The sequence below is a fragment of the Oreochromis aureus genome, linkage group 17 (genome assembly GCF_013358895.1).
Source record: "Oreochromis aureus strain Israel breed Guangdong linkage group 17, ZZ_aureus, whole genome shotgun sequence".
In the NCBI taxonomy this organism is placed as follows: Eukaryota; Metazoa; Chordata; class Actinopteri; order Cichliformes; family Cichlidae; genus Oreochromis; species Oreochromis aureus.
The window spans coordinates 28,899,062-28,908,885 of record NC_052958.1 but is presented as its reverse complement, the minus strand read 5'-3'; the positions used below and the strand labels follow the sequence as shown (position 1 = coordinate 28,908,885).

The 9,824-nt window shown below is 40.2% G+C and overlaps 1 protein-coding gene across 1 annotated transcript in view; it reads left to right on the top strand.

Moving 5' to 3' along the window:
* Window positions 1-1,053: 1,053 nt before the first annotated feature.
* LOC116334360 (regulator of G-protein signaling 8-like) overlaps window positions 1,054-9,824 on the top strand; it is a 28,868-nt gene continuing 20,097 nt past the window's right edge. The window contains exon 1 of the mRNA XM_031757763.2: window positions 1,054-3,075. The gene's annotated coding sequence lies outside the window, so the exon portion shown is untranslated. The remainder of the gene's footprint in view (window positions 3,076-9,824) is intronic.

Here is a 9,824-nt window from a genome sequence, read left to right as displayed (position 1 = left end):
ACGTGATCTTACGAATTTTAATATCTACCTGTGTTGTCCTGTCAACTTGGTGGGTTATGAGTTGATTATATTGTGAGGAAAAACAAAAAAGGGGGAGAGAAGGCTGACACAGGGCCTGGCCCGGTGTTTCTCCCCTCTCTGAATAACACAGCCAATACAACATCATTTTCCTGTTCGTCTGTTTTTGTTTTGTTTTTGTTTTTTCTCTTTATGTTTAATTACAGGCTGCTTTGCCGGTCCTGAAAGCCGAAGCTGACCTGGACTCCTGCTCTCCCCTCTACCATCTCTGACCCTGACCCTGACCAAATGCTGCAGCAGCTGGACCCATAACAACAATCTAAAAATGTCAACAGTGCTACAGGAAAGCGATCTCATGCAGCAGAGACGGAGAGCGTTAAATCCAAGGCCCGTTTCACTACACGGGGGAGATTTACAGACAGCTTCAGCTGACAGAGCTGTGACGAGACGCCCATTAAGCCCGAATGAAAAGTAAGGCCGAGAAAAAGAATGCTGACCTTGATAACTCTGCATTAACACTGTACAGGACAGTGATGGACCAACACGGATGATCGGGCAGCAGAAGAAAGGGCGTGCCAGAGACAGGAGGAGCAACTGAGGTCAAAAGGCACCTCAGAATGGACAAAACACAGAAGAAGATGCAGGTTTCACCTGCGGTGAGCATGGACACTGGAGAAAGGACTGCCCCAATTGGGGCCAGGACCAGGACAGACTGAACTATGAGCACCTAAACTTGGTTTATATCTGACCCAGATAGACTGCAGGTCATAACTTCTTACCTGAAGTTCAGTTCAACTGACACTCGGACCGCCCCGCCTCGGGTCGCTCCTCCTCCTGCCTCCCCTTTCTCTCATCCACCTGCCAGCCTCCACCACTTGCTAATGTTACTGAATCTGTGGAAGCTCCGCCATAGCCACCACCAAACAACTGAGTTATTTTTACACACCGGCCAGCATCTGGCCAATCCACCACCTTTCATTGTTTATACTGTTACAAAAAAAAAAAAAAAAAATCATCGGCCCATAAAAACAAAAAATCACCATCGGCCCACCGAGTAAATGCCCGGTATGCCTGATGGCCAGTGCAGGTATGGTCGTGCCATCAGTTAACCCTTCGCGTGCCACAGCTGGTACGCGTGCCTAGGGTTGCCGACCCCTGGCCTAAAGTCTTAAAATGCCACAGTTTCACTCACCGAAACTGAATCTCACATGTCCCTAATAAATCACACAGCAAGCCATATTATGTTATCTGTCAAATGACTCCATGAAAAATTATCTAAAAAGGCAAAAACACCATTAAAAAATCTAGTTCTGGCAGCCAGCTATCAGATAGAGCTTTGTGCATCAGTACACCTGTACACCTCAAAGCAGCCACACTCCCAGCATGATTATGCACCACTTCTACAACAATTTTAAACATCCTTTGTACACCTTAATTCTTAATATGTAGTGTACAGGATTCACTTTGCTCTGAAGCGAAAAAGCAGTTTCAGTTGGACTTAATCTTCTTTAACTGATGCCAACACAGCAAGAAAGTAAGCAGTTTAACTTCACTCTCTTGGAGGGGGTTAGTGCATCAGTATGCTTCACACAAAGTACTTGTCAAATTGCGTAACATTGCCTAAAACCTCCAGTGCAAAATGGTTTTAATTGGCTTGTAGATTTACTTTCTCAAAAGAATAGTGGTGTAAATTACTCAAGCTGCTAAATCTTTACCACTGTAACACCGTTTACCCATGTGTGAGTGCACATCCAAAGCTGGAGAAAACGAGACAGGAGGAAACTCAGAGCATGTGCACGTAGGCAGCGCTGTTTAACTGCTTTGTGTGTGTGCGTGCGTCCTTGTGCAAGTGCGTGCATGTGTGTGATTTTATATAACACTTAGTTGCCTATTCAGCAGCAAGAATTATTGGTTCTCAGCCAGACTGCCTCCTCCACACTCTCAGTTCCTTGCAGATCTTATCTTTCTTTTCACGTTGCAGTAAGACAAATAATTTTCACTTTCACTCGCATCTATGTGCCCTAAGCTTGTCATGTGCCGTTTTCCATATGCCTTTGGCTTGCAAACAAATGAAGGTGCAATCCCACCTCTTGCACGCATTGTCTTTATGTTTTATGCAAAATTGCACATACACAAAGATAAATAAAAGCTACTGCAAGATTTTGTTGACTACCAAATCATGTTATCATCATTGTTCCAGTTTGCCTGAGTGTACACTAGGTTTTGGGTTACGTAATCTTTATTTATTTATTTTAGTTCGTTCAGATGCACAGCATCTAGTGATCCAGAAGACGGACATTAAAGTGATTGTCTTTTATGCTGATCATGTAAATCAGCATCAAAATGCTTTATTCATCACAGAGGCTTAGTCAAGTATTAAACACTAGATTAAAATGGTTGAATTTCATATGCAGTTTCCTGGCCAGAAAAAGTGAGAGAAAACTGTAAGAAAATTACAAAATAAATAAATAAATAAATGACTTCTGTTGCTGTCGCCCTAATGTCCTAAAATACCTCACAATCAAATCAATTTCAACAGTTCTTAGAGTGTTAATTTCAAACAAATAGTTTTAGTTTCCTCTTGAGAATTTTGGGTAGTCAACCCTAGCCTTCAGTAGCCACCCACAGCTGTATTCCTGCGCTACACATTTACATTCCCATCTTTTCAAACGCAACCTCACTGACATCACCGAACAGCACCTCTCCTCTCCACAGATGTGCTCTGGGCTGTCCTTGGAGATTTCCCCATGCAAACAAAGCTCTCCTCCCCTACGACTCTCTCTCTGTTTCCAGCCCCACTCTCTGCCTCCATCCATCTCAGCTGCTCTCTCCCCCCCACCTCACAATTTCACACCAATGAGCATGCCGCATGTAGCTCCCACTCACTGGCATCAGAAACACTAGATATCTTCAGTGCTGAGCGGTACAGTTTCACACAAATACACAACAGCATTGGCTAGACGGAGGCTGCGTTCAGCCAAAAGGCACGTTGGGGATAGGCAGTGATAAAAAAGAGGGGGAGAAAGAGTCCAGCTGCTCTCTCACACCGGACTCAAGGTAAAGGATCCATATTAATTTATTGGGTGACAGAGTGTTATGTAATTCTGTTGTAGACACTGAGCTCCAGGCATTATGTAGGTCTTTGTTATTCTTGATGGTTCACAGCACGGATTATTATGTGTAGCTTTGAATGGAGGCTTACTAGTAAATCAGGGAAAACACTGTTGACTAAGTGATATGACGTCTTTGGGGCTAATATTGGAAACACTAATGAAACTATTATGGGAGAGTAATTGAAGTTTTGAACATCAGTGTCATGCAGCTAATTTTAAGAAGTGTTTGTGTACACTGCCAGTCTAAATGTCTTCCTAAGTGTTTTCTTATTTACACATGCTTTCAATTTCGTTTCCTGTAAGCACTCCTGAAAATCAGTTCACACCCTCCCACTTTCCCTCCCTTGATTCTGGTAGCTCTGAGGGCTTTTCAGTCCAGTAAATGTCACTCAGCACTGCTATCAAAGATGGGAGAAAGGTTTTAAAGTCTACACAAGTGGCATCTGAGGGTGAGGTTGCATCCAGAACCTTCCTAAACTGCTAATCCTTATTACTTTTTTTCAGCCATTGATTTTAAAGGGTCAATTCACCTAAAATATGAAATGATTTTTTTTTTTTTATCACTTTCCTCTGTGAACCTTTAGCCAGTTTTACTTGTACTTGACAAGGAAACCCTATTTTCTGAGAGTTGTACTGATAATTTTTTATAATACTAGGATCTCTACATTGGAAGGGAGGCTTCACATCCTGTCAGTGGTGGTTCTAGACTCTGGATGGGCAAAGTAAAAAAAAAAAGAACATTAACCCCCAGCAGAAATGCATTTAGTCAATTCAATCAAAAAATGTGCAAAATGTCACTGCAAAATGTGCAAACACATGCAGTTTGTTGGGAATGAGGCAAACTATTTTTAATTGATTAATTAAATTGATTAATAAATAATTTGCTTCCTATAATTTTTCTCTAGCTTTTCTCCTCTCTGCTTTATAAAAAATACAAATATTTTCTGAAAACAAAAATCATAACGTTCATTCAAAGAGTACATTGGGGAGATCTATACCATTCTGCCTGTAGGGTAAATGTACAACCTTTACATAAAAGGTGGCTATGACTGCAAATATTGCCTATTTGTTTGCAAAGCGCTGTTTTTGGAGCCTCAAGCTGAACCTTTTTCATTCTTACCTTGTAGCTTTGTGAAATCAAGCGTCACATGTGAGGGACTGTGAAAACAAGGGACACTGTATAATTGTAGAGAAGTCACTTTTCAAACGCAAGGTAGGCCCCCCATAAAGGATAGCCTCCTTTCCTTAACTGAAATCAGACATCAAAGGACCGGAAGGTCATTTTCCCATAGACTATACAACTACCCCTGCCACACTAATCACATACAATGTGATTAGGCAGAATTCCCGTTCCCCCCTCCCATATGGTTTGTCCTGTAGCAAATATCCTAAAGCTGGAGAAAATATCTAGCCTGGATCTGACAAAATCATTCTTTTTTTTTACACTTAAGAACATTTAAGCACATTTACACTTAAGCACGAGTTAACCACGTGTTAGCGCGGTTAGCTCATTAACACGTTAGTGCCGTGCAGCCCCACACACGGGGCGATCCGCGCTAACTCGCTAACTGAGATTTGCCGTGTTAATGCGGTTATGGTGTTAGCGTCATTTTAACGAGATTAACACTGATATATATATATATATATATATAATATAATAATAAATATATACCTAGTAAAGTCTATATTAGTCAGTTTTAACAATGCTACCATGACTGCGTTGTGGGCAGTAGCTCCATATTTAAAGGTACACTGTGTAAAATCTCACCAAAAGATGTCAGTGGATTGCAAATTGCAGTCAACTGAATTATGATACCTTATTGCTCCTAATTAAAGTGCATGATCCTAGTGGCCAGTGTAGGACAATCAACTCTGCCTCCAGTTTTTCTGTAATGGGTCAGTCTGCAGTTTATGTCAGCTGTCAGTATGTTTGCAGTGTCAATATATTAGGTGGGGAAGGAGATTGAGTTATCCTTAGTTAAACTTTGTTGTTAATGTTCTTGAAGGGACACTTAAGTAATAATTTACATACTACGTGAGAATTTAATGAAACTGTTTATCAGAGGGAAAATCTGATTTTTAGCACACTGGAGAATAACATTAGCTATCACGTTAGCTTATAACCAGTTGCTGTTGTTCTGTTTTATTTTGTGTTTTTGTCCTTGTCAGCTGTTCAGTGACAGGTGGGTCACATGTCTAATCTGCTGACAATATGTAATTTTGACAGGATTAATACATGTATGTATGTTTATGCATGTTTTCATGTGTTAGAGTCCTGAATTCAGTTCAGGATATGAGGTTTCAGATGAGAAGGAAGAGGATAATGTTTTATGTAGATCGCCTGACATGTGGTCCTCTGGCTTCACATTTTTGCTTCTTTGTTTCATCATTTGAGAAGAGGTTCCAATTCATCATAGGTATGATCCTTCATATCCTGAGTGAGAAGGTGCAGACATGAATTAAAATTTGCCTTCATGGCACACAAATGCCTATAATGACTACTTACAGTATGTGTCCAGTCTGTTGTCATTTGCATACAATGTGATTAGGCAGAATTCCAGTGCCCATCTCAGTCACTGTATTCAAGATGGGCGGGGCAACATGCTGGCTTCCACAAATGCCTGCTCTTAGATATTTTTAATGGATTATTTTCAAGTGTATGAGGATGAACAAGTTTTTTGGGAAGATCTTATTACACACTAATCAATGTATGTGTATTTGTACAACACTGTTGTGTCGATAAAGCATATGCCAGAATTGTGTCCCTGTGCACCAGTGGTTTAAGGTGAGCATTATGCAATGTACCCAGTTCAATTCCAGTGAGGGACTTCTGTCACGTTTGATTCTCTCTGCTCTCTGTCCTCATGTTCTGTGCCTGTCCCAGCTGCCAGTTGTCACAAAAAAAGAAAAAAAAGGCCTAATCCCTTGGCATTACATTGCCCATAAAAGATTATTTGACTTAACACATTAGTTGTATGTTATTGTATGATTATTTGTAGAGGCAATGTCAGACAAAGTACAATCACTGTAATGCATTTTGCAGAACATGTTAGCAGTTCTGTTGTACTGTAATCTTTTCTTCTTTGAAGATTGAAGAAAATCACATTTTTTTTTAAATTAGCATTGTAACCACATGTAGCAGTTCAAGTAAAGTGCACCACTGTAGCTCAGCAATGGAAGTCAGCATATTCTTGTTACATTTGTATGAAACACAGTTTTAAATCCTGCTGAAATGAAATGCTTTTAGTAGACACAACATGAGGCCTAGGAGTGAATCTGATTTTCTGCAATTCAAAATAAGTCTCTGGAACAAACTGATTACAAAAATGACTGTAGGCGGGCTGAGTAAAAAGAGACATGCTTACAGTCTGTAGTAGTGAGCAGTTAACCGAACAAAGCGTTTTGACACTTAGGCCAATGAACCCAGGTAAAACAAGACAAAACACACAACGCTTGACTAGCCTACTGTGAAAAAAAAGACAGTGGAAAAAAAAAACAAGAAAAAAAAACTCATTCAGTCTAGTCACATCTCATCATTTTCAGATTTAGCCCACAGGAGATGACAAGCTCTAATTTTATCACCAAGCAAAATGTTCTCCACAAGCTAATGCAAGTCATTGCCGTGCCCTTATCATCCTAAACATGCGTGTGCTTTTAATAGTTCTGTGCAGCCAGTGACAAGCAGATTTACTTGAGTGTAATCTGACATAGCTCTGAGATAAATACTTGGCCAACGACTGGGCAGCCTTATTCGCCCTCCCTTTACACCCGAGGTGAGTGACAGTGGTAAGGGCTCCTGGTGGTCACTTGAGAACTGTGGGAGGTGAAAGCAAAGATGTGTAACACATTATTAAAGCACAGAATGTAAGGATTTCAAGAGGCATACCAGGTTATCACAGTCAGTGTGAATACCTAAAATATCAAGATCAGCAATGCTTTGACAGAAAACTAATCATCAGCTGTTGCTGGGGTCAACTTTGGTATAAAAAAGCATGAAAGTGTCTGTGTCTGTCTGTCTGTGTAATATTGTATATGTAATGCAAAATATTTAATAGCTGTACTTATAAGGCAAAACATTGCCCAAAAAGTATCACAAAACTCTGCAGTTGGTTTATTAATGTAGCTGATTAACTTTATTGTTAATCATCAAGTTGATTTACCATGAGCTTAATCAACTTAATGAACCCATAATAAGCACCTAGGTGGACAAAACCATTAGTGCTGCTTTAACTATTCACATTATCCCTGATAGCCAATGTACACCAGTCAAAATGCTTTTGCTACAGTAGCTTCAAACTCTGAATGAATTATCCCTCAGAGCAGCAAACTGGTTCAATGAACTGCACTGTTCTAATCTTGGGCTAAGGAAATGATAATGTCCCTCAGTATTGTTAGTTTGTACTTAGAGGTCTTTAAAAGCTGATCATATTGATGCACAAAAGTGGTGACAAGTGTACATGAGTAATTTTGAAATTAGGAGACACGAAAGAGGCTTCCTGTGATGAGTCCCCCAAAATATCAATCTATCATACTATATATCTAATATGTTTGTTTGAGCAAGGATGGTAGGACACCCACACCAATAATTGTCTTTTTAATTATTTTCAGTGTTTTCGTATTACATTACATTGATTTTTTTCTTTGTAACTTTCAAGGATCTTCATCTTTCTTCTTGGAGGTTTATTTTTAAGGGGAATAGAAAAATAAGAATTTGACTGTTCAATGTAAATCACTGTCTTTATTTCCAACATGCATAATACATAGAATCATCTAAATTTCTAATACTGGTCCAAAAGAACAGCTCCGTTTCTCCTCGGTCCAAACTAAGTCTTTCTACAAGTTGGTCTTGCAGCTCCTGCAGCCATCTTTGAACCACATTCAGACATCTTTTTTGAAGCCTTTATCTAACTCAGTGGTGACAGTCCAAAACATTAATTTCAGCTGCCAACATAAAAAATTGAAAGTGCATGTAGAATTCTATAAAATTAAAAAATAAACAAATAAATAAAGGCTGGCATGCCATTGAAGTGCTCATAACTGAACTCAGCAACCCCACTGTCCTAAATTCTTTGTTGTATAGGTTAAGTAAGAATTGGACTCCAAAAGACATAAGGCTATACGATGATAGTAAAACCTTTTTAGTCAGCCCTTTCCTCAGCTGATAATGTAATGAAGACATAGCAGTGAGTAGTACCCACAGGTATCAAGGTTGGAGATATAGAAGACCGAGAGATCTTTTCTGGTGAACTGCTTCTCAAATTAACTGTAAAACACCTTTGAAGAGCTTAGGAGAATCCAGGTTGGTGGTGTTCTGGTCCATCACTCAGCCACATTTGGAAAAATATCAAGCCTTTGTGCATTCTCGCCACAAAATTACGAACTATCAAGTAAAGTTCTAAACAAGCTTGTTCCATTTGGCAAACAAGTTCAGTAAGGAAGGTATATTTAGAGCATATTTCAGCTGCAAAAAGCAAAAGTATGTTTGAAAAAGGGGTGCCAAAACTCTCTAAGCCTCTAATTTGCAACACCCCACACATCAGATTTGAAAATCTGAAAATAGACCTTTAAAGGTTAATGCATGCAAGATGGCCCAAAAATTCTCACTGGGTTAACATTCCCCCAGACAAGAAGAACTCTTGGCTGTTACAAAAACTGTTTACAAGCTGTGATACTTGCTGGGGGTGAGGGGGCGGTTACTAAGTACAGACCATGCAGTGTGCCCAAACATTTGCTTCAAGCAATTTTCCTTCTTTGTTGCTTTAAAACTGTAAAAGATGGAAATAAAAGAGCAGTGCTGCTCAGGTCAGCCTTTATACAGGGAGTGCAGAATTATTAGGCAAATGAGTATTTTGTCCACATCATCCTCTTCATGCATGTTGTCTTACTCCAAGCTGTATAGGCTCGAAAGCCTACTACCAATTAAGCATATTAGGTGATGTGCATCTCTGTAATGAGAAGGGGTGTGGTTTAATGACATCAACACCCTATATCAGGTGTGCATAATTATTAGGCAACTTCCTTTCCTTTGGCAAAATGGGTCAAAAGAAGGACTTGACAGGCTCAGAAAAGTCAAAAATAGTGAGATATCTTGCAGAGGGATGCAGCAGTCTTAAAATTGCAAAGCTTCTGAAGCGTGATCATCGAACAATCAAGCGTTTCATTCAAAATAGTCAACAGGGTCGCAAGAAGCGTGTGGAAAAACCAAGGCGCAAAATAACTGCCCATGAACTGAGAAAAGTCAAGCGTGCAGCTGCCAAGATGCCACTTGCCACCAGTTTGGCCATATTTCAGAGCTGCAACATCACTGGAGTGCCCAAAAGCACAAGGTGAGCAATACTCAGACACATGGCCAAGGTAAGAAAGGCTGAAAGACGACCACCACTGAACAAGACACACAAGCTGATTTTTCTAAGGTTTTATGGACTGATGAAATGAGAGTGAGTCTTGATGGGCCAGATGGATGGGCCCGTGGCTGGATTGGTAAAGGGCAGAGAGCTCCAGTCCGACTCAGACGCCAGCAAGGTGGAGGTGGAGTACTGGTTTGGGCTGGTATCATTAAAGATGAGCTTGTGGGGCCTTTTCGGGTTGAGGATGGAGTCAAGCTCAACTCCCAGTCCTACTGCCAGTTTCTGGAAGACATCTTCAAGCAGTGGTACAGGAAGAAGTCTGCATCCTTTAAGAAAAACATGATTT